Source organism: Gopherus flavomarginatus, chromosome 5 (assembly GCF_025201925.1).
Source record: "Gopherus flavomarginatus isolate rGopFla2 chromosome 5, rGopFla2.mat.asm, whole genome shotgun sequence".
In the NCBI taxonomy this organism is placed as follows: domain Eukaryota; kingdom Metazoa; phylum Chordata; order Testudines; family Testudinidae; genus Gopherus; species Gopherus flavomarginatus.
Genome location: NC_066621.1, coordinates 1,382,983 through 1,408,442, shown reverse-complemented (window position 1 = coordinate 1,408,442; position 25,460 = coordinate 1,382,983).

Below are 25,460 nucleotides of genomic sequence, written 5' to 3'. Positions count from 1 at the left end.
GCTTCGTTGGTGCATAGGGGGGCCGGGGGCAATTACTCCGATCTCCCTTTGGCGCAGAGCATTTGGGCAAAGGAGCTGCCGGGCCTGCCACTGGCGGCCGGGTTTATTTTATTGTGTGGTGTAGGAGCTTGAAAGCATGACAGGCCCCAGCAGATCCAGGCTGCGGGCTCTGCCCTGCACCCTTCACAGAGAGGAAAGTGGGGTTCAGATCCCCCCAAAGCCAGCTCACGCCTAGCTGCAGCCTATTTACAGTCGTCTCCCAAATTCTGCAGCAAGGTCACACCTCAAACAGCTGTGAAATCCACATGTCACGTCAGATCGACCTGAACATTGCTGTGTTGGGAGGAGGAGCCAGATGGAATTTGAGGTGCAAATTTGGGGTTGATTAGTCCAGGGGGTCCGGAGATACAGCCCCCGCCCCAAATTGCTCTGCTCGGAATAGACTTTAAAGTGCGAATTTGGGGCTCTAGCCTAGGATTTCAGATTGTTGCCCCCCCCAAAACCTTGGCCAGTAGTAGGCACTGGCTAGAATTTGGGGTGATAAGTTGGGGTTCTGTAATTCAGGGGTCTGTAGATCCTGCCCCACCCTAAAACTGCCAGGCTGATAGTAGGCACTGGATAGCATTTGGGGTGCAAATGCCCACTTAGCTACTCCAGGGGCTCAGGAGATACAGCCCCTCCCTTGACAAATGCCCCATCTTAAAAATATTGGGTTCTCCATGTGTTTTCTTGTGACGATCCACCGAAAATGGGTCTCCCACGAGTCACCTGGGCCTGAGCCAGCGACTCTCCGCCAGAGCCGGCCCCAGGAACCAGGGTTTGGGAAGCCGCTGGGCTTTCACCCGACTGTCCCCGCATGCCGGGCGCTGAGATTATGTCAGAGCCGAAGGGTGGTTGTGGGCAGCCGCTGAGCTGTGGACGCGGCAGTGCCCGACCATTGCCCCCCCCCCCGCCCCGAAATGGCCAGATCATGAACCAGGCTGCGAATGTGGCCAGCGCTGGCCAGCAGGTCCCAGGATTTGGAGGGGCCGTGGGTGCCTGGTGTTGTGCCAGCCAGGGTCAAAGATGGGGTGGATGGCAGTGCTGTGGAAGGGGAGCAGGCGGATCGGGGCATTGAGATGACCAGCAACTTGGGCTGGAGCTGACGGTCTTCATGAAACATGAGACTCCGGATCCCCCTCCAGAGTAGCCAAGCCCCTGGCGGGCTGGCAAGGCCGCGGCGGGAACATTGCACCCAGTTCTGGGGTGCCCCGTCGATAAAGGATGTCGCCAGATTGGGGAAGGGACAGAGGGGAGCCACAGAACCGAATCAGCGACTGAAGCGGCTGGGTTTGCCGAGCTCGGTTCGCGGAAGGATGCCGGAGAGGTGGCATGATCGCGGTGGAGAGGGACCTGCACGGGGAGGAAATCCCACAGACTAACGGCCTCTCTGATCTCGCGCAGAAAGGCTGGGCAAGAACCAACAGCCGGACACTAAAACCTGAGCTATTCAGGCTGGAAATCGGGCGCCGGATTGTTAACAGGGCAGGTGACTGGGACACGCTCCTCGGGGACGTGTTTCACCCTCCGTCGCTAGAGGGCTTCAGGTCACGACAGGAGGCCCACTAACTGTCCGGAAGATGATGCAAGTCACTGGGTTCAATAAAGGGGGAACGGGGTGAAATTCACTGGCCGGTGTTTCCTGCTGGGTCCTTCTGGCCTGAGAACCAACGGCTCTGGATCTCAGGCCGACCTTTCGCCCTGAGCTCGGACTGCCATCCCTCTGGTTTGCGACAGCGAGGCGAGGAAGTGGCCTGTCCCAGAGTCGGGTCCCCAGTGCCGCTGTTGCACAATTGCCTGGCAGAGGAGGGTGCAGGCGTGGCAGGGACACTGCAGGACTGGGTTTGTGATCGTGTCTTTGCAAACAGCGGGTGTGTTTGCTCCTGACGCCCATGAATCATTGATTCTTAGGGTGATTCCTGGGCACTGGGCCCTGCGTTTCCAGGCATGGGGGAGGTGGGCCAATAAGAGCTGAGAAAATATTCAGACTCTACTGTGACGACATGGCACTTTTCAGTCATATTTCTATGACACCACTGCATGCCTCAGTTTCCCTCTGGACTCTGCATGGCTAGGCAGTGGTTAAAAAGCTGAGGCAGGAGCTGTGAGGGGGGCGGGCGCCATGTAACCATCGGGGTGGAAAGACTGGGTCGTTAGCAGAGTAGCCGAAACCAGCCCAGAGAGAAGGAGGACCCGCAGAACCCAAAGGGAGCCCAGTAGCTGAGCAGGTGACACCTCCCCGTGGGAAATGCTGGCAGGGCCGAGCATGTGAACGCAGCTCGGGTCGGCAGGAAGTGGAGACGGGCTGGATTCTGAGAGACCCAGCAGCTGTCAGCCAGGGGGCTGGTGCCAGGCTGCGACGCCGGGACACCAGGGATGAGGCCACTGGGGGAAACAGGCCTGAAAGGCTCTGAAATCTGGTCTCACTTGGCCACGGGGTCTACAGGAACCACGGAGCAGCCTGCTGCCCGTAGACTCCATTGCGTGGGGGACAGGCGGGGTGGCGATTAAAGGAGGGGCCTCTGAGGGAGACGGGGATAACAGGGAGGGGTGAATGATAGTGGCGGAAGGGCCGGCTCCAGATTTTCTGCTGCCCCAAGCGGTGAAAAAAAAAAGAAGAAAAGCAAAAGTCGCGGCAGCGCAATCGCACCGCCCCACTCTTCCGCGGCAGGTCCATCACTCCATCTCTTCCTCTTCAGCAGCAGCTCAAAGAGCAGGAGAGGGACTGAGGGACCTGCTGCCGAATTCCCGCCGAAGACCCGGACGTGCCGCCTCTTTCCATGGGCCGCCCCAAGCACCTGCTTCCTACGCTGGTGCCTGGTGCCGGCCCTGAGCGGCGGTAACCAACATGCAAGTGAATAACAAACCTCAAAGCACTAAACGGACCCCGCTGAGATCAGGGCCCTTATTGTGAAGTGACCCAGGAGTCCAGGCCCCCAGCCCTGCACTCTAATCCACTGAATCTGGCCTCAGCAGCGTGCAGTGGCAGGGAGTTCCCCAGGCCAAGCGCGTGCTGCACAGGAAAGGCTTCCTCCAATGCCCCCTAGTTCAGGTGTCATAAGAGAGAGAAAACAGCAGCCTCCCCACCAGCCCATCGGTCTTTCCTGTTCCATCCATTTGTGGAGATGGGAAAATAGAGTTTCAGGAACACTAGGGGTGACTCAGTTTCCCCTCCCATGTGTACAGCTACCCACCAGGGTAAGTTCTTCTCTGGGGCAAGGGCTAGGTGTTGGATGCCTGGACGCAGGTGTAGGTTGGTATGAATGACTGATCAGAGCTCTCTAACATGTGAGTGAAGATTATGGGAGACTCAAGGCCACAGACATCAGGAAAACCTCGGCCATTGGGGCAGCTGCTTCTGCCTCTGTAGCCTGTCCTGGGTGTTCCCGCGTCACAGTCCTGCGGAGCAGGAGACGATGAATGATTCTGCATGACAACAGCCCCATGGTGGATTTTCCAACACCCAATTGATTTCCCATGGACCAGCAGCAATCCGGCCGTGATTTCCACAGTGCGATCACCACTGGTGTATCTGCTGTCAGGGCAGCTCTCGTTCCAGCGACCCAGTGCGGGAGGGCTGGGGTGAGCACACTGCCCAGTCCGGGAACGTGACTGTACACAGCCGAAAGCTCTGCGGCCGCTGCTCGTCGGCCCAAGCCTGCATACTGATGCCTTCGCACCAGTCAGGGCTTGTTTCTCAGGCTCAGAGATGGTGCATCACCGTCTGCAGCCGCTCCAGGGATGCCACCAGCACCCTTGAATTTTTTTCATTGTGTCCCTCAGCAAACTGAGCTTGAAGGAATCATCACGTCCCCCTTTGTCGGGGCTCATCCTGCAGGGCTGCAAACACCAGAGGATCGCCCGTCCTGCCTCTGCCCCGTAACATTCAAGGGAACAGGGAAGAGCTGCACAGGAGCGAAGCTTCTTGTGGAGATGGTGGCCACTGAAAAGTGCTGTCCGGGTTGGGGAATCTTTCTAAAAAAGGTGTGAGAGCGATTGGGGCCGGGGGATGCTTATGCTGCCATCATTACAGCAAACAGGAAAACTCCACCCACTTTGGCGGCCATGGTTGATTTCAAATTCCAAGGCTCATCTCAAATTGATTGAGCTGATTTGACTGACAAGAACTAAGCTGATCTGCGGAGATTTCATGCCTGGCAAACGCATCTCCACGTTAATCCCTGATTTAATCATTAACAGTTCATTACAACAATTATCTTTTGCACATGTGCAAGTAACGAGGTGAGACCCATTCCCGGAACTGACAATCGCATCAGCATTGAACCTTGGAGTTCTGTAGCCAAAGGCTGTTACCACGTAAACAAGAATCTTCCTGCAGGAATTTTCCAAAATTAACCAACAGCCTCTAGGTTTGTTCTCGTACAATCAACCCAAGTTTCACGTGAAATGTTGGCAGCTGGTGGCCTCAGAGCCATAGAACATCTTGAGTTGCTGCCTGAAGTTACATGCAGACACAACATAAAGGTAACATGGCAGAGTGGCCCATCTCAGCGCTGGCTGCTCCCACGCTCCAGGCAAGGAAGATGCTCTCCTGATGGGCAGTGACCTCAGTGAAACAGTGGATCACACTCCCTCAGATGGGGCCCACCATCAGCTATAGGTACTAGGGGCTGATCATTCCTCCTGCACTGAGGAAGCTATTCCAGACAGACAGAGTGGACTTCAGGATCTCAGTATGGAGCTGAGATAAGCTTGCAAAGAAAAGACGTCTGTTGCCAACTCTGTTTTTTCTTAAAGCCCCAGTGCTTGGAGTCATGTGATCATGGGAGAATCTCACTTTCCTCCCACTGCCTAACTAAAAGCTACTTTTCTAGCTGTCTGAGATGTGGAAAAAAATTGAAAAAGTGACACCCCCCCAAAGGCTCAAAATCCAGAAGGCAAATAAAAAGAACCCCAAATTAATTAATTTTACACCACTGCCTGCTGTTATGCCGATCTCATGACATTTTCGCTAGGTACAAGCTGAGATCACAGTGGGAAATTGTGTTAACTCAACGAGGTGTCATGCCAAGGAGTGAAATAAACACATCCACAATAGTGGCTCCAAGCACGGGGCTTTCAAAGTGCAGGGACTGGCACTAATGTAAGTTCCATTTCATAGATTCCAAGTCCCCCTTCCCCCCAGCCCCATGATCATCTAGTCCCAGCTCCTGGATCACACAGGCCAGAGAACAGCTCTCCATTCGTTCCTGGTCGAAGTGGAGCAGAGCTTTCAGAAAAACATCTCGTCTTGATTGAAAAACTGCCAGCGGAGACTCCACCCCAGCCCTTGGCAAGTTGTTCCAATGGTTAGTTCCCCTCACTGCTATAACTTGGTGCCTTATGCCCAGTCTGAATTTGTCTAGTTCCAATTTTCACCATTGGAGCTCGTCAGACCTTTCTCTGCCAGACTGAAGAGCCCCCTGTTATCAAATTCCTGTTCTTCATGCCAGCAATTATAGATGGGGATCAAATCACCCCTTAACCTTAAACTAAATAGATCCAGCTCCTGCAGTCTCTCACTCTAAGGCAGGTTTCTAACCCTTCAATCCTTCTCGGGGCTCTTCTCTGACCCTGCTCCAGTTTATCACCAGCCCCCTTGAATGGTGGGCACCAGACCTGGACACAGGATTCCAGCAGCTGTCACACCAGGGCCAAATCCATAGGGTGAATCACCTCTCTGCTCCTGCTCGAGACTCCCCTGGTTAGTGGTTAAACCCCATGTGCAGACCCCTGGCACAGAACCATCCTCTCTCTTCCCTTCTCTCTACCCTCGTCTTTCCCCCTCCCCGCCCCCACTCCCTGCAGTGCCTTCGCTTTCACTTTCTCCTTACGGGAAGTCCCGGCATGAGGTGAATCATTAACTCTGGGAGTTCACTTCCCCCTCAGGTCTGATTGTGACACCCTAATGCCGGCAGTGGGGTCATTTCCCAGCTCACAGCAAAGGAGATTTGGGCCCAGTGACTTCAGCTGGGTCCCTCCTGATCCCCAGTGATCTGAGGCAGGCAGTCATTGCTGAGCTGTGGTTCTACCCACCCCATGGGCTCCGCCCTTCTCTTCACAGCGACCCCACGCCCCGTCCCTAGAGAACCAGGGGGAGATCTATGTCGCCTCCTGGACATTCTCCTGTTTTCACCCCTACCTGCCCGGGGGGAGCCCCCGACTCATGGCAGATCCGTTCCCCCGGCTCTCCCAGACACATCACCCTGCTGAGGATTTCTGAAGGTGTCTGGTCAGGAGTCACTCGGACTCTCACGTCGCCTCTATTTCATACAAATGCCTGGCACAATGGGGTCCTTGACTCCGACTGGGTACTACCGTACTACACCTAAAATATACAGTATGGTTCCTGGCCCAATGGGGGCCTGGGCCATGACTGGGGCTAATAGGCAGTACCGTAATACACCTAATAAACAATGTACAGCGCCTGGCACAATGAGGGCCTGGGCCTTAATGTCTCTTTAGAACCTCTGCTGTGTCCCTGTGCTCCAGCTCCCCAGGCTCTTGGTGGAAAAGGTAAGTTTTTAAGCACTGTGTCAATGAGGTTTTTCCCCACCAACGTTAAGAAAAGAGCCCTTAGTTTATCAGAATCTTCCATAGCTTTGAACATCTGTACACAAATATGGCTCCAGTCTCTGAGTACGTGTTGCAAAATCTTCCTCTTTTTATTAAATTAAAAACTGTGCGTCCGACCATATGCAGCCATTTTATCTTTACTCTCCCTCCTGCTTGTTTATTGAATCTCATCCCTGTTGCTGGCTTTCTCTGTTATGTTCCTGGCACACACAGGGACGTTAGATCAGAACAGAAATACCGTGGGAAGACTGCAGCATCACCCAACGTTACTGCTTAGACTCCACAGCGATAACCCAGACTAACCAAACACAGAGAGAAAGAAAACAGGCTGCTCCCTAAGGCTGGGCGACACAGCTCACCCCGTCTTGCGTTAAACCGGCTCTTCCCAGCCTGACTCTGAACGGACGCTTTGCTAACAGCACACAAACATGCCGGCCCAGCTACATGCTAACGACAGCTCTACACACAGACTAGGGTCAGCACCAATAGAGGGCCCAGCGAGTAATTAATGGGACACAACCCTATTCCAGCACTTCCTTCCCCAGGGATGTGCCCAGGCCGGGACCCTGATGCCAGGGCAGGGCATGTGCGGAGATACTGTGCAGTGCTGTGGACCACCCCCCCCATGGCTCCAGCCCCCCCATTCCCGCTGCTGTTCGGCCTGGGGCCGGTGGGCTCAGGGAAGTGCCAAGGCCTCCCCTCCCAGCCAGGACTCTGTCAGGGGCTCCCCCGTGGACAGCTGATGCAGGTGCCACTGCCTGTGACATCCTGCCAGGATGGGGAAGGGTTTGGGCTCTGGGAGGGAGTTTGGGTGGGGGAGGGGGTCAGGCTCTGGGAGGGAAGAGGTGGAGTGGGGGTGGGACTGGGGTGGAGCAGAGCTGGGAAGAGGCGGGGTGGGAAGAGGGGTGGGGGCAGAGCAGGCGTGGGGGCTATGGGGAAGGGGTGGAGTGGGGGCAGGACTGGGGCAGAGCAGGGGTGGGAAGAGGTGGGGTGGGGATGGAGCAGGGGTGGTGGCTATGGGGAAGGGTTTGGGCTCTGGGAGGGAGTTTGGGTGCGGGAGGGGGTTTGGGTGAAGGAGGGGGAGGCTCTGGGAGGCAGTTTGGGTGGGGGAGGGGGTCAGGCTCTGGGAGGGAAGAGGTGGAGTGGGGGTGGGACTGGGGTGGAGCAGAGCTGGGAAGAGGCGGGGTGGGAAGAGGGGTGGGGGCAGAGCAGGCGTGGGGGCTATGGGGAAGGGGTGGAGTGCGGGCAGGACTGGGGCAGAGCAGGGGTGGGAAGAGGTGGGGTGGGGATGGAGCAGGGGTGGTGGCTATGGGGAAGGGTTTGGGCTCTGGGAGGGAGTTTGGGTGCGGGAGGGGGTTTGGGTGAAGGAGGGGGAGGCTCTGGGAGGCAGTTTGGGTGGGGGAGGGGGTCAGGCTCTGGGAGGGAAGGGTGGCGTGGGGGTGGGACTGGGATGGAGCAGGGCTGGGAAGAGGTGGGGTGGGGGCAGAGCAGGGGTGGGAAGAGGTGTGGGGGCAGAGCAGGCGTGGGGGCTATGGGGAAGGGGTGGAGTGGAGGCAGAGAAGGGGCTCCGCTGCCTGGGGTTCAGGCTGGCCACTGGAGCAGCAGCTGCATAGGGCACGAGGAAATGTTGGGGCAGGTGGTGCCCAAATCCCCTGGTGCCCTCCACAGCTGCGGAGTTTGCGTGTGGGTAACAATGGCTCTGCCCAGGCTCTTTTAAATCGTTCTCGGAATATTCCTGGGGCACGGGCACCACAGGCCTGGACAACTCACCATCCCTGTCGGAGGGGGCAGAGTTAAGGTTGTGTTGGGCATTTACCCAGGGCCATCCTTAGACATATGCAGCATGTGCGGCTGCAAAGGGCACCCAAAAATTTGGGGCACCCCCTGGGTCTTAGTGCCCACCTCCTGCCTCTCCCTATCCCTGTCCTGCCCCTTCCTGCAGACTCCCAGCACAGCTGGCGGCTGCAGCCTGGGGAGGTTCCTCGGGAGGGGAGCCAGTAAGTGAAAAGTGAAACAGCCTCCAGCCACCAGCCCTGTTAGCACAACCCTGAAACTGTTAGAGAGCCAGTCAAGGGGTGATGAGCCATTTCACAGGCCTGTGCCCCCCCCCAGGGATACACTGTCAGCTTCTGAATGTACCGACAAAACCAGTTGTGCATCACTGTCCTATTTTCTCAGAACACGTCCGTCCACAGGACCTTCGGTTAAAATTTGCTTTCAAAATATCTCATTAGTGTGTTGCTGGAGCTTATAAAATCACAGCGCTAAAAAATCCTTGCACCGATTATTAGAGGCACAACGTGAGCATTCATCTTTAGCCTTAAACGCTTGGATCTTTAGACATGTCATTTTCTAAAGAAATCCTTCGAAAGTCCACCCTTAGCTACAATACACATGCCAGCCCGGGCTGCCGTCAGGCACAGGGGCACCAGTTTAATAATACTGCATAGGGCCCATAAATCCTAAGGACGGCCCTGCATTTACCATAACTCTGTATTCCCCAGCGTCCCAAAGGTTGAGTGTTGCTGAGCTTGATGATCCAGAAGGGCACAAGCTACCCCGGGCAACCCTAACTCTGTGTTCACAACGGTTTTTGTTGGTGAATTTCTGAGTCTCAGTCCACTGCTCTCTCCACTGGGCCCCACAGTTGCTCTGTGATTTCGAATTCTCCCGCTACCAACCCCACCCCCTTACCATGGAATGGAGCTAATGGCCGGGTGCATAGGCACCGACTCCAGGGGTACTGCGGGGCTGGAGCACTCATGGGGAAAGATTGGTGGGTGCCAACCTCCTCCTCTGAGTGCGCCACATCCCTGCTTCTCCTCCCAGTGCTTGCCGCCATGAAACAGCTGTTTCGCAGCGTTAACAAGCTGTGGGGGGGGAGAAGCGGGAACACAGCGCGCTCAGGGGAGGAGGCGGGGCAGGGGCAGGGATTTGGGGAAGGAGTCCAATGGGGCAGGTAGGGGGTGGAGTTGGGGTGAGGACATTGGGGAAAGGGGGCAGGGCAGGGAGCGCAAGCACCCACTGGCACCAGGAGAATTTGGCGCCTATGGCCACATGTTGCAGAGACAGTCCAAGTGACATGATCAAGGTCACACAGAGAGTCTGTGACAGAGCCAGGAACTGAACCCAGGAGTCCTGAGTCCCACTGCGACCCACTGCCCCATCCAGCTTACCTGCCCCCATCTCTGTTCCTGGGCTCAGGGTGTTTCTTCCCATGGTTTGTTCACATGCAGCGACAGGGGATGCAAGCTCTGTCGGGGTGTGTGTGTGTGTCTGTGCTGCACCTGGTGCAACAGGGGCCCCAATCTCCGTGTCCCTCAGTCAATGGCCCTGGTGGGCTGTGAGGCTGGGGCAGATGGTTACTGTACTGACACAGTCACCCCAGTATCTCCCTCAGAGACCCCCAACATCGCTCCAACTTCCCCCCTCAGAGACCCCAATATCTCCCAAACCTCTCCCCTCAGAGACCTCCAATATATCCCCAACATCGCCTCAGACACCCCCAATAGCTGACCTCAGAAACCCCCTGACATTCCCCCTCAGACATCTCCAATATTTCCCCAACCTTCCCCCTCAGAGACCCCCAACCTCCCCCAATATCTCCCCAACTTCCCTCCTAAAAGAACCCCCAATGTTCCCCATCAAAGACTCCCAATATCTCCCCAACGTCCCCCTTCAGAGACCCCCAATATCTGACCTCAGAACCCCCTGACATCCCCCATCAGAGACCCCCAATATCCCTCCTCAGAGACCCACAACCTCCCCCCCTCAGAGACCTCAATATCTGACCTCAGAAACCCCCACATTCCTCATCAGAGACTCCCAATATCTCCCCAACCTCCCTCCTTGGAGATTCCCCCAATATCCCCCCTCAGAGACCCTCCCCAACAGCCCTCTCAGAAAAAGACGGTTACTCACCTTTGTAACTGTTGTTCTTCGAGATGTGTTGCTCATATCCATTCCAGTTAGGTGACTCCCAAGACTTACCTAGGCGGTGGGGTCGGAGCGAGACGTTGCGGAATGTAAAACTGCTGAGCCAAAGGCGGCATCGTCTCTGGACTGCTGGACCGGTGCGTAGTGTGACGCAAAGGTGTGGATGGAAGACCAGGTAGCAGCACGACATATTTCCTGGATGGGGACATGGGCCAGGAAAGCAGCAGATGAAGCTTGCGCCCGAGTAGAATGGGCGGTGAGATGGCTAGCTGGAATGTGAGCCAATTCATAGCATGTTCGGATACAGGATGTCACCCAAGATGAGATTCGTTGGGAAGAGACCGGCATGCCTTTCATCCTGTCTGCCACAGCTACAAAGAGCTGGGGTGACCGTCGGAAGGGTTTGGTTCTCTCGATATAAAAGGCAAGAGCCCTGCGGACATCCAAGGTATGTAGTTGGTGTTCCTGACATGATGAATGCGGCTTTGGGAAAAAAACTGGGAGAAAGATGTCTTGATTAACATGAAAGGCAGACACCACCTTAGGGAGGAATGGGGTGTGGTCACATCTGTACCTTGTCCTTGTGGAATACCGTATACGGGGGATCCACTGTCAAAGCTCAAAGCTCTGATACTCGTCTTGCCGAGGTGATAGCGACAAGGAAGGCTGTCTTCCAGGAGAGGTACAGCAGTGAGCAGGTGGCTAGAGGCTCGAAAGGGAAACCCATGAGCTTGGCTAGCACCAGGTTGAGATCCCATGTAGGGGCCGGGTGCCTAACTTGAAGGTACAACCACTCCAATCCCTTAAGAAACCTGGAAACTATGGGGTGAGAAAAGATTGAGCTGCCACTTTCCCCTGGGTGGAAGGCTGAGATAGTTGCGAGATGCACCCTTATAGAAGAGACCGCCAGGCCCTGCTCTTTGAGGGATCATAGGTAATCCAGGATAATGGGGACAGAAACCTGTCCGGGGATTAAGTTACTCTGAGCACACCAATGGGAGAAACGCTTCCACTTGGCGAGATATGTCATCCTCGTGGAAGGCTTCCTGCTACCCAAGAGCACCCGTTGTACCGAGGCGGAACAATGCAATTCCAACTGGCTCAACCACGGAGCAGCCATGCTGTCAGATGAAGGGATTGCAGGTCCAGATGGTGAAGCCTGCTGAGGTACTGTGTTATGAGGTCCGGCCAGCATGGCAGGGGGATCGGGTCTGCCATGGAGAGGTCGAACAGCAGGGTGTACCAATGTTGCCTCGGCCATGCTGGAGCAATGAGGATCAGGTGGGCTCTGTCCCTGCAGAGCTTGAGTAGGACTCTGTGGACGAGCGGAAATGGTGGGAAGGCATAAAGTAGATGCCCCTTCCATGGAATCAGGAATGCGTCCGAGAGGGAGCCCGGGGAGTGACCTTGGAAGGAGCAGAACACCTGGCATTTCCTGTTCTGTCGGGAGGCGAAGAGGTCTATTTGGGGAAAACCCCACCTCCGGAAGACAGAATGCATAACGTCCGGGCAAATCGACCACTCGTGAGACAGGAAAGACCTGCTGAGGTGATCTGCTAGAACATTCTGGACTCCTACGAGAAAAGACGCTATCAAATCAATAGAGTGGGCTATGCAAAATTCCCAGAGGCGGATGGCTTCTTGACAGAGGAGAGAGGAGTGCGCTCCGCTCTGCTTGTTTATGTAAAACATGGCCGTTGTGTTGTCTGTGAACACTGATACACAACGGCCTTGAAGATGGTCCCGAAACACCTGGCAAGCTAGACGGACTGCTCTCAGCTCCCTCACGTTGATGTGCAGGGACAGCTCTTGGGGCGACCAGAGGTCTTGAGTGTGATGGCTCCTGAGATGGACACCCCAACCCAGAGATGACGTGTCTGTGGTTAGGGCTATCGAGGGTTGCGGTGGGTGGAATAGCATCCCTGCGCAGACCAGAGAGGGGTGTAACCACCAAGTGAGGGAGTCGAGAACCTTCTTGGGGATAGTGAGCACCGAATCCAGATTGTCTCTGTGTGGACGGTATATTGAAGCAAGCCAGGTTTGGAAGGGACGGAGGCGTAGCCTCGCGTACTTGGTCACGAAGGTGCAGGAGGCCATGTGACCTACTAGGCCGAGGCAAGACCACACCGACGTTGTCGGAAAGGATTGAAGACTGCAAATTAACGAAGCCATTGTTTGAAAAAGAGACTGGGGGAGGCAGGCTCTGGCCAAACTGGAGTCCAGAAGAGCTCCAATGAAGTCTATTGTCTGCGTGGGTGTCAGAGTAGACTTTCCTGTGTTGATCATGAGAGCTAAGCTCCCAAAGAGGTCTCTGACGATGCGCAGGTGCTGCGATACTTGTGACTGAGAAGTCCCTCGAATAAGCCAATCGTCAAGATATGGGTAGACGTGTACTCGACGACGCCGGAGGGAAGTGACTACTACAGCCATGCATTTGGTGAAGACCCTTGGAGCTGTAGAAAGGCCAAAGGGAAGAACTGTGAACTGAAAATGTGGGTGGTTGACCACAAAACGGAGGTACCTTCTGTGTGGTGGATAAATGGCGATGTGGAAATAAGCGTCCTTCATATCGAGGGTGGTATACCAGTCTTCCAGATCCAGGGATGGGATGATGGTCCCCAGGATACCATGCAGAATTTCAACTTTATTAGGAATTTGTTGACTTCTCGCAGGTCTAGGATTGGTCATAGACCTCCCTTTGCCTTGGGGATTAAAAGTAGCGGGAATAGAACCCCTTGCCCCTCATGTCTTTTGGTACCTCCTCCATGACTCCCAGCTTTAGGAGTGCCTGGACCTCTTGCCAGAGGAATTGCTTGTGAGAGGGGTCCTTGAAGAGGGACGGGTAGGGAGGGTGGAAGGGAGGGGTTGAAACAAACTGTAGATGGTATCCCCTTTCCACCGTGCGAAGGACCCAACCATCGGAGGTTGGCTGGGACCAGGCAGGGAGGAAATGGGAGAGGCGGTTGAAAAAGGAGAAGGAAGCATCCTGTAGGATAACTGGTGGGCTGTCCTCGGGTGTCCCATCAAAAGTTTTGCTTAGGCCCCGTTGGTGGTTTAGGAGGCACTTGACTTTGGGATCCTCGAGGGCCAGATTGCCTCCGCCGATTCCCCCTGCCACACCTTCTGGTAGTGTCCTGACGCGGCCTAGTCTGGTTTTACGGGAGGTGTGGCTGGGCCCGGAAGGTCCTTTGTTGGGTCACTGGCGTGTGCATACCCAGCAAGTGCATTATAGAATCATAGACTATTAGGGTTGGAAGGGACCTCAGGAGGTCATCTAGTCCAACCCCCTGCTCCAAGCAGGACCAATCCCCAGATTTTTACCCCAGTTCCCTTAATGGCCCCCTCAGGAATTGAACTCACAACCCTGGGTTTAGTAGGCCAATGGCTCAAACCCCTGAGCTATCCCTCCCCCCACGATTGTCCTTAAGGCTTTGCAACCTGGGGTCGGTTTTGTCTGAGAAGAGGCCCTGTCCCTCGAAGGGTAAATCCTGAATGGTCTGATGCAATTCAGGGGGAAGGCCTGAAGCCTGGAGCCAGGAGATACGCCTCATCTTCACCCTGGTTGCCAGAGTTCTGGCCGCTGAGTCCGTGGCATCCAGAGAGGCCTGGAGGGAGGTTCGTGCCACCTTTTTACCCTCTTCGAGCAGGGCCGTAAACTCCGGACGGGACTCCTGGGGGAAGAAGCTCCGTAAACTTCCCCACTAACACCCAGGTATTAAAATTGTACTGGCTTAGGAGGGCTTGTTGATTTGCCACCCTAAGTTGGAGGCCCTCAGCCGAGTATATTTTGCGGCCTAGGAGGTCCATACATCTAGCCTCCTTTGCCTTAGGCACTGATGCTTGCTGGCCATGACGCTCCCATTTGTTCACCGATTGGACAACCAGAGAGCAGGGAAGTGGGTGGGTGTAGAGGTATTCGTACCCCTTTGAGGGGACCATATATTTCCTCTCTACTCCCCTAGCTGTAGGTGGAACTGAAGCTGGGGACTGCCAAATGGTGTCCGCATTGGCTTATATAGTGCGGATGAACGGGAGTGCCACTCTAGTAGGTGCGTCAGCAGACAAGATGTCCATGACTGGGTCCTCTATTTCAGTGACCTCCTCCATTTGCAAATTCATATTCTGGGCCACTCGCCTTAAGAGATCTTGATGGGCCCTGATATTGATTGGCGGAGGGCCTGAGGAGGATGTTCCTGCTACTGCCTCATCAGGTGAGGAAGAGGAGGAGAGGCCCGGGACCAACTGGTCCTGAGGTGGGTCGTGTGCAGGAGGAGCATCAGCTGGATCAGGTGGAACCTCCGTGCCCACCGATGGAATTGGACCCTCATCCGTACCTGTAGGGGAAGGGAGGCTCACTGTTGCCTCTGGTACCCGGTGCTCTGAGGGGGCCGAGCGTTGAGCCACCGATGGGGCACCTTGGGCCTGGTGGTATGCCCATGGTGTCCATAAGGACCAGTGATGAGGCCCTTGTTCGTGGCTTTGTCTCTCCGGATAGTGGGTGGGGATGTCAGAGTCACCCTCTGGAGGGTATGATGCACTTCTGGCCTGAGACGATACTGAAGTGTGTCTTGAAGGCCACGGTGGTGCCGAGAGGCCCTGGGAGGACGGCACTGTTCTGGATGCTCCACCCCGGGGCAGTACCGGGGAGTGGTACTGGGAGCTATGGCGGTACCGTGAGCAAGACCGGGACCTTCTACCGTAGCGGAGCCGGGAGGTCGACTGGGATCTCGAGCTTCATCGCCTGGAGCGACTGTGGGATACACGGTACCGAGATAGGTGCCAAGAGCCGGATCGGTACCGGGAGTATCTGTCCGGTGAGCGTGATGCTGAATGGCGCCACAAGTGCGACCAGTACCACGATAGAGAGCAGTACTGGGAGCAGGAGCGAAGTGATCGAAAGCGTCTGCGAGACTGTGATCTGGAACAATGTCTCTCTGGTGGATCGATGGATGGAGGCCTTACCAGGTTGAGGACGCATTGGCTCCGTCATCGAAATGAGCTCCCTTGCCGTAGAGAAGGTCTCCGGCGTAGAAGGACAACAAGCTCAACCACAGCAGGAGCCGGGAAGCTGTTTGGCACCAGACCCGACGGCCCTTGTGGGACCAGAATCGACAGTGCAGTCCCAGGTGGAGCAGCTATCTGCAGTGCCGGCATCGACGGTGCCGCAGCGGAAGATAGTGCTGGACGAACCGTCTTAGACGAGTGCTGCTTCTGGGAGGCTGGGGTTGGAGCAGCATGTCGTTTCCCAGTCGGGGAAAGGGAGCAGTGCCGAGGAGTTGGTGCTGGTACAGGTCGGTGCTGAGAGTCCTTCTCGGTGCCGGGATGATCCGGTGCCGAAGGCGCGCTCCGTACCAAGGCAGTCTGTTGGGCGCTGGGTGCCGATGCTGCAGGACTGAGTGCTGACTCCATGTGGACCTGCTTCAATCGAAAGTCCTGCTCCTTCTTCGTCCTTGGTTTAAAGGACTTGCAGATGCGGCACTTATCGGCAAGGTGGGATTCCCCCAGGCACTTGAGGCAGGAGTCGTGGGGATCCCCTATTGGCATCGGCTTTTGGCAGCCGAGCAGGGTTTGAATCCCGGTGCCTTGGGCATGGGCCTGCACCAGGGTGGAGGAAAGGAGCTAATCCCCAATCCCCCCTCAGCTATGTACACTAATTATAAATACACACAACAACTAACACTAACTACAACTATAAAAACTCGAACTATACACACAGTAAAGAGCCAAGAACAACGAGTAGCTAGGGATGTGGAGATCAGCGAAGCCGCGCTCCACAGTTCCAACGACCGACATGGGCGGTAAGAAGGAACTGAGGAGCGGACGGGTCGGCAGGGGTACATATCCAGCGCCATAGCGGCACCACTCCAGGGGGTGCCCAGCCGACCCGCCGGGTGTTGCTAGGGTAAAAATCTCCGACGAACGTGCACGCGGCGCGCGCACACCTAACTGAAATGGATATGAGCAAGCACTCGAAGAAGAACTGCCTAATATCCCATCTCAGTGACCCCCAGCATTCCCCGGACACGATTCCCTCAGAGACCCCCATTATTCCCCCCTGGATCATTGGGGCCATTACTGCCTCTCCCTGGCCCTGCGCTGCCACCTTGAGCTGCTTCCCGTGCTGCAGTTACGTGACCGGCGGGGAGGAGCCGGGGGCGGGAGAATGGACCCAGCGGTCACTGGTTGGGGTGGAGTGGCCTCAGGGGGCTGTCGGGGGTCTCTGAGGGGGGATATTTAGGGGGTATCTGAAGGGAGATATGGGGGGTCTTTAAGGGGGATATTGGGAATCTCTGAAGGGTATGTTGGGGGTGTCTAAGGGGGGATGTCGGAGAGATATTGGGGGTGGCCTCTGAGGGGGATATTGGGGGGTCTCTGAGGGGGCATGTTAGAGGTCTCTGAAGGCTATTTTGGGGGTGTCTGAGAGGGGATGTCAGGGGGATACTGGGGAGTCTCTGAGGGGGACGTTGGGAGGTCTCTGAGGGGGGATATTAGGGGCTCTCTGAGGAGATATTGGGAGGTCTCTGAGGGGGGATTTGGGGGTCTCTGAGGAGGATGTTGGGGATCTCTGAAGGGAGATATGGGGGGGTCTTTGAGGGGGATATTGTGGGTCTTTGAAGGGTATGTTGGAGGATGCCTGAGGGGGGATGTCGGGGGGGATATTGGGGGGTCTCTGAGGGGGATGTTGTAGGTCTCGGGGGATATTGGGGACTCTCTGAGGAGCTATTGGGCATCCCTGAGAGGAGATATTGGGGGGTCTCTGAGGGGCATAGCCTGATTTGGGGTGGGTTAGTAGAGTTGGTGTAACGTATCCACTTAATTTAATTTTATTTGATCAATTAATTTCTAATTAATTAGTAATATTAATAATGATTGTTGAATATTAATTAGTATGATTTTGGCTCGCCAATGTGTTTGATCAGAAGATAAAGTTCTTCCTGAATCAGGCTTCACAGAGTTTATAAAAGGAACTTCAGGGTATATGACAGGAGCTTACACTGAGACAGATATAGTCATAAAGACCTTTTTATTAAAATCAATGAAACAATAAGTAAATGTTAAAACAGTTCAAGATTACAAAGTTACAAACTATCACAGTTCTTTAAGAGAGATATTGATGGTAATACACTCTGTGTAGTGCAGCAGCACTTTGGGTGTTTTTCACACCTCTGATAGAGGAAGCTATTGTATGCGTTTTGGTTTTAACCCTACATATACTTGATGCTTTAGAGGGTAAGAATGAAGCAGAAGGGAAATTAGATTCCTTTTTACTTACAGTTTTGAAAAGAAATAATACTAGGGGCTATGAATTGTGAATAGCCTTCGTAGATGGGTAGCATCGATACGTAGATGGGGGTGGAGGCGATGAAGAGTAGACAGAAACAGATAGATGGGTGTATTGCCTCTCTAATGGTGATTTGTTTCACCTTTTATAGAGCATTATTCAGAAATCCTTCCTCCTATGCCCAAATTTCATCTTTCCCCACGGAAATGTTAGGGTACACCTGCCTCATAGGCTAACATGTGTGTGCATATGAATGACAGTTATGTACGCATTTATGGTGTACTTGTTAGATTTGTGGGCAAAAATCTCTTTTTCCACACTTTACTGTTATTGGTTTAGTTAAAGGTCTCCAGACATCTGCGTAGGTATTTTGTCTTATTATTACTTTTCTGAGTAAGGGTACCAAAGGTTGTCTTAGTGTCATACAGGATGTCTGACCTGACCTGTAGGTATCTTGCATTTCAGCTTTTGCAAATCTATAAATCTATAAGCCTATTACATACTTAAATTTATCAAAAAGACATTTTATATATACCAATAGATTAATCCTAAGGGCTACAGGGGGCATGTTGGGGGGGTGTCTTCGGGGGATACCTTTGCCCAAGGGAGGAGAGGGACAGGGCATCACAAGACAGGTGGGATGTAGATGAGGTGCTAGGTGTCGTCAACCACAGCTATATTCATATCATCCAGTTCATCTTGCTCCCCCTCCCCACTTCATCCCTCTTTAGGGGTCCTCTCAGGAGCCTTTTACAAACAGAAATGGCCTTGCTGCTTCAGTTAGGAGTCATAGAGGAGCTGGCTCAGGAAAACAGAGGAAGGGGTTTTACTCCTAGTGTCTCCTCATTCCAAAGAAGAAAGCAGGGCATGGGAAGGGGTCTTCAAGCCATCCTAGACCTGAGGAAACTCAACCAATACGTGTACTGCCTCAGGTTCAGGATGGAAGGTTTGCCTCTACCAGTTGCTCTCCCTCAAGGCTGGACTGTGGCTCTCAACTGGCAGAACACCTACTTTCCTATCAGCCATCCACCTGGGCCACAGCAAGTACCTCAGTTCACAGGGGTGCGTGAGCCGCCAGTCATCCAAGGGCAGGTAGACGTGAAGTCCCAGCTTCCTTAGACATGCTGCCACCGGCACTTTGTGAGTACTCCTGCTGCCGCAGAGTCCAAAGGGCAGTATCCTCCACTGGAGATGGCTGACTCCCCTGTGGCTCTTCCCTCACGGCTGGGCTTCTCTACACATCATTCCACAGGGACAAGGTGGTGATGAGAACAGGTCATCCCCCAGGTGGTCTCCGAATTCCCTTTGAATTTTTCCCAAAACTGCACCTTTCTCCGGGGGAAAGAAGCTTCACTCTCGAGATGTCTCCAGAACCCTGCTGTACCACCCGGACAGTGCGACAGATATTGCAACCCCAGGTAGTATCTTTGGGAACCAAGCCAAGAAATCTATGGCTGGTCTGTATGATTATCTTCTGCTCCGTGGGACACGTTGACGGCTCCCCCAGGAACTAAAAACAACGTGGGGTGGTGATTACCCCTATGATTGTTAACAGCTCCAGAAAAGCACCACCCACTGGAGAGGTTTGTATGTGCTGGATCAGGCTGAATTTTCCAGAGACTAAAGGCCTTTGTTATAAAAGGCTGAGTTTCACCAGCCTTGTGGCCTCTTTTTGATTCAGCAAAGGACAGGACTTTTGGTCCAAGTGGCCCAAGTCTGAGGAAGATTTGGGCTTTTAGCCTGCCAGGGCCCCTTTGGGCTGATGGCAGATTTCCAGTACATTCAGTATCCCTGTAAATCCATTCACTGTTTTTTCTCTAGAGGCTTTTATCCTGAATAAGTGAGCTTGCTTTGGAGACACCGTTTGGGTCACTGGTAAATCACTTGTCATGTCTATGGAGAGTAACTACAGCACAGGTGCTGAACTCGTGGCAGACCGGCTGCAGGGGATATCACAGTGAATTACAGGGGGCTGCAGCCGAAAGCTTCAGTCAGAAGGGAGTGGGACATGGGCCCCTGCCCAGACAGCAGGGACAGCTGGAGGCCTGAGACCTGAACAGGCATTTCTACAGCAGGCCACAGAGCAGGTCAAAGGTGCAGTTACCCTGAGACTGTGCCAGACAGGACCCAGCCCTTCAGACTTTCTCCTCACCTCCTTTCATCTCAGAGACGCTCCAAGTGGATTACTCAGCGTATCTCCACCTGGGACCAGCTGTAAGCTAAGTGACCGTTCTTTCTGATTTTCAGCTCAGAAATTTCGGTTTTAGATTGTTATTATTTTTGCCCAAAAGTCAAAATATTCCAAAGAAACAACCCACCAGTTTCTGACCAGCTCTATTAAAAACCACTTTACCTGCCCAAACCTTTTGAAAATTCTGGCCTTAAGTTCTTCCATCTTTAGAGTCTAGAGGCAAGGACAAAGCTGGGCCAAGAAGGAAAAATTAAAAGGGGATTTTTATAGGCAGGTTAGGATTAGCGAAAGTGAAACCAAATGTGAGTTAGCAGGACAAAACTGCCCAGAGTAAAACCCTGAGCTGCTTCTTAAATAGCCCCATTTTTTTTGCCAAAAGGTCAAAAATATCCCACAGAAACAATCCCCCGGTCTCTGAGCAGCTCCGTTAAAACCTCTTTTCCCTGCTGTTGGAAATTTGGATCCTTTTCTATGAATAAGGCTCTGAGTTGACATTTAGCCGAAAGCACGTTCATTTCCCAAAGGCTGGTCCTCTTGGGCAGAGTAATATGTCTCGTGTGCGCTGTTGAGCATAACTATTAACCCAGCAACACATGATATAAACTAGGGGTCTCAAAGTCCCGGCCCGTGGGCCATCTGCTGCCCGAGAACCTCCCCACTGCGGCCCGCAGAGGAGAGACACATACAGCCACGCTGCCGGCTCTGTCTGCTGCAGGCGCTGCCCCCTGCAGCTCCCATTGGCTGGGGGAGAGGGACAGAGACACTCTCACTACTTCCAGGCAGAGTCAGTCACAAAGGCAGCGTCATTAGTTTCTGGGCAGAGTCAGCCACAGAGGCAGAATTCTTAGTTGCCGGGCAGAGTCAGCCATGGAGGCAGTGTCACTTTTTTCCATAATGAATATAAACAAGTCAAAATACCGAACACAACTCTCTGACACACACCTTGCTGCAATCCTGAAGGTTTCAATTACTCAGTCACTGAGAACTGATGCGTTGCCAGGTGTCTGGCAAACACTAACAACTCTCTGGCAGGCGAAGAATTGTATCAAGTCGTATGACAGTTTTATTATTTCTGAGAAATTCAAAATAAAAAATACAATATAAATGTTTTCTTTTCTGAACACCATTTTCAGTGACTTTGTTGCCCCACTGAGAGGATTTGAGGACTGGCCCTAAGGTAAATGGAATTTGAGACCTCTGATATAAACTAACATCTGGTTACTTAAGGTAGCACCAGAAAAGGATTGTCATAAACAGATAGCTAAGGGTTAATGTCTCTTTCACCTGTAAAGGGGTAACACCAGTAACCTGAAACACCTGACCAAAGGACCAATCAGGAAACAAGACTTTTTCAAATCTGGGTGGAGGGAAGTTTTGGGTGTGAGTTCTTTGTTCTTTGTCTTGTGCCTGTGCCCTCTCGGCTATGAGAATGATTTTTCTATCTCCAGCTTTCTAATCTTCTGTTTCCAAGTTGTAAGTACAAGATAGTAAGACGATAAGGTTTATATTGTTTTCTTTTTGTATTTACATGTGTGTAGTTGCTGGAATGTTTTGAATTGTATTCTTTTTGAATAAGGCTGTTTATTCATATTTCTTTTAAGCAATTGGCCCTGTATTTGTCACCTTAATACAGAGAGACCATTTTTATGTATTTTTTTCTTTCTTTTTATATAAAGCTTTCTTTTAAGACCTGTTGGAGTTTTTCTTTAGTGGGAATTCCAGGGAATTGAGTCTGCAGCTCACCAGGAAATTGGTGGGAGGAAGAAGTCAGGGGGAAAATCTCTCTGTGTTAGATTTACTAAGCCTGACTTTGCATACCCTCTGGCTGAAGGGGGAAGTACTTGTATTTCCAGGACTGGAAACTGGGAGGGTGGAATCCCTCTGTTTAGATTCACGGAGATTGCTCTGTGTATCTCTCCAGGAACCCAGGGAGGGAACACCTGGAAGGGAGAAGGGGGCGGGGAATGGTTTATTCCCCTTTGTTGTAAGACTCAAGGAATTTGGGTCTTGGGGTCCCCAGGGAAGGTTGCTGGGGGGACCAGAGTGCCCCAAAACACTAATTTTTTGGGTGGTGGCAGCTTTACCAGGTCCAAGCTGGTAACTAAGCTTGGAGGTTTTCATGCTAACACCCATATTTTGGATGCTAAGGTCCAAATCTGGGAAAAATGTTATGACAAGGACCCACCATATTAACCAGTGTTCTGTCATCTTGGGCTACCGACAGACCTTCCAAGCTAAAATTCCCTGCTTCTGACTCTGTTTACACTGTGTGCCTTGGGGCACTTGTTTGTCAGTGAGGAGCTGCTTCTCTCACCTATTTCCTCTCAGCAGTGTCACTAGCTCAAACCAGGTCTGTGGTTTTGACTAGCAAGAAAACAACTCCTTCTCTCTTACACAGACACCCTTAATCTGCCTAAAACGCCGAAGCTAACCATAACAAACTGGACCAATAACTAATTACCTGATTACTCTTATATCAAGCACCCATTTGAATGATCTAGGCCATGTCTACACTACAAAATTATGTTGACCTGTTACACCAGCAAACACCCGCCACAGTAACGAAATTTCTTTTGTGAGTCCACAGTGCGCTCCATGCATCGACGGTGCGCATCCTCACCAGCAGCGCTTGCATCAGTGCAGAGAGCAGTGCACTGTGGGTAGCTATCCCACAGTGCAAGTCGCCACCATCTAGCACAAGGTGCTTTGAGAAGGTTTTACAATGCTTCATGGGGTGACTAGGAACATGATTTTAACACTCCATAATGCCGTGCTCTCCATCCCATCATTTCATCTGCATCCCATAATGTTTCATGCCTCTTTTCAAAACTCCCTGCACAGCTGCATGTCCCTCCTCGCTGTCCTCCATCTGCGTGAGAAGCCTGGATCCCGCACAGCTCTGCACTATTGGGGTTAGAGTTGTGAGCATGAGGCTCCTGACCCTGCAGTATTTGCAGAGCCACCAGAGGAGCTGCGGGGAATGTGACAATTCCTTGGAGGACAGGTTGCTGTGGGACATAGAAAGAAACAATTCAGAGTTGTTGGTGGCATTCACAGAGCAGCTGCAGACAGCAGAGTGCCGGTTCTGGGCCCGAGAAAGAAGCACTGGCTGATGGGATCGCATTGTAAGGCACGTTTGGGATGACAAGTGGCGGCAGAACTTTTGGATGCGCAAGCCACGTTCCTGGATCTGTGTGCAGAGCTCGCCCCAGCCCTCCGGCACAGAGACACCAATATGAGAGCTGCCCCAACAGTGGAGAAGCAAGTGACGACACCGATCAGCCAGGAATCAATTTGGAGTTGGGAAATCCACCATGGCGGTTGTTGTGATGCAAGTGTACCAGGCCATTAATCACCTCCTGCCGTGCCGGACTGTGACTCTGGGCAATGTGCAGGACATAGTGGATGGCTTTGCAGCAAAGGGGTTCCCAAACTGCGGCGGGGCGATAGAGGGCACACGTAGCCCTGTTTTAGTACCAGACCACCTTGCCCCAGAGAACATCAACAGAAAGGGTGACATTTCTATGGCATTGCAAGCGCTGGTGGACAACTGGGGATGCTCTATCATCAGTGTGGGCTGGTCAGGGAAGGTGCATGATGCCTGTTCAGAAAGCTGCGAGCAGGGACTTTCTTTCCAGACTGGTGGATTACCATTGGGGTTGTTGAAATGCCCATAATGATCCTGGGAGACCCAGCCTACCCCTTGCTCCCCCGTACACAGCAAGGAGCACTTCAACTACAGGCTCAGCAGCTGCAGAATGACAGTTAAATGTGCCTCTGGCCATTTAAAAGGTCATTGGCACTGTCATCTCTGGAGATTGGACCTCAGTGTAAAATATATCTCAATGGTTATAGCTGCCTGCTGCATGCTGCATAATATCTGTGACACAAAGGGGGCGAAGTTTCTGCTGAAGTGGAAGATGCTGATTCTGATCAGCCGGATACCAGGGCAATAAGAAGACTCAGCATGGTGCTGTTCGGCTCAGGGGGGCTTTGAAAGACCATTTGAGGAGTGAGCCACAGTAATGTGTGTTGCTGTTCCGTGCTCTTCCTGGCACTGCTCTTTTGCACTCTGGTATGAACCTTGTAACGAGCACCACGTATCGTAATATAACATTGCAAATTCACTCGTTGCTGTTATCTGTGAATAGTGTCAGCCCCAGGCAGCATACATTGTGAACTAATACAGATTAATTAAGTTTCCAAAAACTGACTTCTCTTCTACACCAAAGCCAACAGACACATTTATCACTGAATGAAACCTTACAAATACAGGGGAAAAGAACCTTTGTGAAATGGAAATGACTGTGCTTTCCCCCTCAAACACATACACCGCCCATATCTCTCACAGATCAGTGTATGTGTGGCTGTGATTGTCTGTACTCTGAATGGGAGAGGTTGTGCAGCGGCTCCGGATGACACATGGATTGTGGGGTGGAGGTGAGTGTAGGGAGGTCCTAGGATGCAGTTCTCTGTGGGCTGCAGAGGGAGGCGAGAACAGGACTCTTCACTGCCTGAGAAGCGCTGGCATCTCCTGCAGCACATCCCTGCACCATTCTCCTCTCCACTGTATCCCTGGCCTGGCTGTCCATGAGGGTCATCCTCCAAGCACTGTGCTCAGTATCTGAAGCAGCAGAGGCTTGCAGGATCCCTTAGAACATATAGATCCATGTCCTCTTCCTTCTCCTCCTTATCTGGGCGAGCTGGCAGAGGAGCTGGTGTGGATGGAGAGACCCTCCCGGCCACATTTCCAGCTGCCAGAGACACAGTGCACAGAGGTACCATTGTGAGTGTATTCATGAGATAAATGGAAACTCAGAACACAGAACTCACGCCCCTCGATCCACATCCGTTGCAAGCGCTGCATTCTCACTTCTCCTTGGGATTTGTAGAGCATGGCCGAAGGCCTGGCCATGGTGAGTCCAGCCCATGGGAGAAGAGGAGAGTTGGGGAACCAAGAGGGAGATTGCACATGGGCGTGAGTATATACAGATAGGGCAATGGAAGCAAATCCTGCTACCATTCCCCACAGGTGCTGGGGATTTTAGCTGCTCTCTCACAGCTGAGGGTAACTGAGGCTGAAAGGAGGCAGCTCCTGTAGCCATCCGGCTGCACACTAGGGCTGTAGGCTGCTAGCCTGGGTGCTGCAAAATGGTGCCTGCTGAAGTCATCGAAGAAATAAGGCAGCCCCTCCCCAGAAACCTTTGGCAGAGGATTGCAGCCTCCCTGGGAATGTTTCATCAGGATCTCAACGGAGGATTCACAGGACATCCCTGTGCACAAACAAACGGTTCTGCGTGGCCCCCGCTGCCTAACTAAGAGGGAATGAGAAGCGGAGAGCAGCTCTGCCTCTGTTGGTGGTTTCACTACCTCTTGTAGCATGAGTAACAAAGAGTAAATCAACAGACGTGTCCTGCTACTTGGGGGGTTCCAGCC